Source organism: Notolabrus celidotus, chromosome 19, assembly GCF_009762535.1.
Source record: "Notolabrus celidotus isolate fNotCel1 chromosome 19, fNotCel1.pri, whole genome shotgun sequence".
In the NCBI taxonomy this organism is placed as follows: domain Eukaryota; kingdom Metazoa; phylum Chordata; class Actinopteri; order Labriformes; family Labridae; genus Notolabrus; species Notolabrus celidotus.
The window spans coordinates 6581030-6584606 of NC_048290.1; positions in this window are offsets into that span (position 1 = coordinate 6581030).

Consider the following 3577-nt stretch of genomic DNA (forward strand, 5'->3'; position numbering starts at 1 on the left):
TCACTTAATACCTCCTTAAAAGGTCCCTTTACCCTTTCTTTTATAAAAGAAAACATTGAGGACTCATTTGAAATGACTTTGAATGCAATAAAATGAATATTCTGATTTAATCAAGACCAGAAACTCAACAGGAGAATCTGAACAGACACCTAACGTGAAGGTAAGTTTCATTCTCAGCGTGTTTGTCACATGCGACCCGCTGATAGCTCCACCACAGCAGCAGACACACGCTCCACGTATGATCAGTGTTCTCATAATCCCCACAGCAGCTCATTTTTCATTCTTTCATTTACCTCAAATTCAAAACAACAACAGGAAGGTTTGTTCTGTTTCACTGAATAGACCACCACTGTGTTTACAGTCAATCATCATTTCCTCTATTTTCTTTAGAAAAGAAGTGAAAACTTGTGAGCGGGAGGGCCTGCAGTGAAAATCGCCTTGTTGGATGTGAGTTGCAGTAAAGTGGAAGAGTCTTTCTCCAACTTTATAAGTGCTGTCTTCTCTGTATGAACAGTCCCTGATGGAGCCACTTTGGCAGCTACATGCAAAAGCTTTGAAGTAACATCGTCACAACTTAACACAGAATTATTAAACACGCTTGAGTCAACGGAGAGCCCGGTTCAAAAGCTTGGACAGCAGGATCACCTTCATATTTGATCAGATTTATGTTTAAAAATAACATTTAAGAATCATTAAATTGATTTGTCTGTCAAAAATGTGCAGTTTGGAGGTTTGATACCTGCACTTTTATTAGCTTTGTTATGATTCACTTGACTGATGGAGAAGTTACAGCATGGCAGGATGTAAACATTAGAAACAGGAGTCGCTCATTCCTTAGTGACACTGAGAGGGGCAAGTCTTTGAGACAAGTGAGGAAGTTCAAGTATCTTGGGGTCTTGTTGACGAGTCATGACTGTCGCTAAGAGGAAGTTGATTCGGTCTATCTTCGTTCCAACCGTCACTTCCGATCATGAGCTATGGGTAGACACAGAACACTGATATGAGTTTTCTCCAAAGGGTAGCTTTGCTCATCCTTAGAGATAAGGATTCAGTTGAGGTGGTTCGGGCATTTGATAAGGATGCCTCCCTTTAGAGACGTTACAGGTATATCCACCTGGGAGGAGACCTCAGGGTAGACCCAGAGCTGGGTGGAGGGATTATAGATCCCATCTGGCCTGGGAACACATTGGAATCCCCCAGGAGAAGCTGGAAAGCATTGCTTGGGGAGAGGGATGTCTGGGTCAACTAGCTTAGACTGCTACCCCGTGGCCTGATCTCAGATAAGTGGGTGAAAATGGATGGATGGATTTTGGTATTTGAGGTGCTGGCTCCAACTAACTTTCAGCTCATGTAACTTTCAGCTTCTTTGCTGTATATGTACCAGCAAAGAAGTGGAGTTGAGGCCATTGCCCTGCCACCTGACGAGCAGCTGCTACACACTCACCTTTCGGTCAAATTTGCCATGCCCCATTTATGCCTAAATATGCATAGCTTTAAGCCTTAATATGATCAAAACAACCAAGTTATGAACTTGTTTCTGTACCTGAACAAGGTCCATTCTGCTGAGAAACAGGTATTTTAATATGGGCTCTGATGGGGTTTCTTTGGCTTTTAGAGACAGCCTCAAGTGGACGCTCACAGTACTGCAGTTTTTTGCACTTTTTAGTTGGCTTAATTTTCGATGGTTGCTGCTTGCTTCATACCGAATATACTTTTGCGTTGTCATTTCAAACAATTTGTATGAAAATAACAGTTTTCATACACATCAAAGATTTGGAGGCGTTTAAATGCTGCCCGCTGAACACAAATCAAACTCGAGACAATATGCAACCCTGCAAAAAAAGGTTCAAGGTTTTGGAACAGTCCAAGCAAACTTGATCCAGCCAGATCAAACATCATGGTTTCAAGACGAAATGACTAGAAATGTAAGATCTATGTTTGAAGCAGAGGTGAAAAAACGACCAATCAATTTCCTCTTGGGATACAATTAATCAATCCCTACGGACACAAAGTGCAACCTGTCAAACCAATGGTGTACAGGATTTACTCAATTCAATCCGAGACATCCCTCATTCTCCTCCTGAGTGTCACCGAGGCGATTCTCTCTGTCACTCTGCTCACGCGTTGTTTACAATGCTTCCTGCAGACTGAAATGTGGCCTGACAGCTGAAACGATCCACCTGGAGAACAGGGGCGTCCTTGGATGGTGCCTGCTGGGAATTCTAATATGCTGAAAGATGCCAAAAGTGCAAGGACTCTTAGACAGACTGCAGGGGAAACATGCAAAAATAAGGAGCAGAGAGTTTATTCTGGGCATAAATTACCTGCTGCTGTCTGCTCGTTTGAGCAACGGGGCATTTTATACGACTTAGATTTTGATAAAGGGGATCTAATGGCGGATTTGCAGGCCACCTTTAAACTGAGGTTTCGCCCCTTTCTGCTGGGATGTGAATACTCCATGAAAAAGGCATAAACATGCATTTTAAAGATCTCTTTCTGATTGTCTCCTCTCATGTATGTGATTTAAGACACCCGTGGTGACACCAAAGCCAGAAATAGACCCAGACGTCGTACAACTCTAACACACTGACCTACTGATACCTTAGCACACATCCCGGCTCCCTCGTGCTTTGACACGCACACACAAAGTCATGCAACAATGGTCGTCCCCCTGCAGATAAATGGGCAGAGAGATGTGGTGTGACAGGCCATTGAGCCCTCTGCTGCTTTAATGAGGCCTGCAGCCAGCAGGGACTGGCTGGAGTTGCAATACCAGTATGTTTCCATTACAACAGGACAACAGGAGAGGCCGGGTGCACTGCAGACATGACAGGACACATGGGACGACAAAGAGGAAGCACTTAGCTTTAGGATGTTGAAACCAAATAAAGAAGCCCAGAAGTGGAAAAAAAGAGATGAGGAAAGATGGGTAATGGAATTACGAGCTACACTGGAGTTAAGTTCCGCTGGTGGAATAAACGTACTGGTCTCCCAGAGGTTTACAAAACAAATCCGGGACAATTCTGACTCATTTCAGGGATTTTTAAGCTCTGTAGTTTCTTCATAACATGAAGAACTGTTCTGGTTTGCAGCCTAAACAATGCAGTTTGTGCAGTTTGTATGTGAGGATTATTTTGCAAGCTTCAAAAGGTTGTAGCAACAACTTTCTACACTTTCAGATTCAATAAAGAAAAGAAAAGTTCAAGATTTTTGATGGTTCTAAAGATTATGCCAAATATTCTCATGGTGTGAGCAAGCGCCAACCTCCAGCCACGAGAATTGAAGCCAATGCAGAAGTGTTAAAAACTGCAGTTCATCCGGTGTCCACTTGAGGCTGGCTCTGGAAGTACCGGAAACCACATACACACCAATTCAAAAAACACAATCTTTACAGCAGAAATAAACATGTTTACAGCCAGGTACAAAATATGAGGTGTAGTCTGGATAGCTCATTTCTCGATCGGCACACACTGTATGTGGGTGAATTTTTTCATAACACAGCAATTTCGAAGATATTAAGATTATGAGTTTTTCATTTTGAGAGGCACAGCTGACTTGATTGACAGGCGGGAACTCA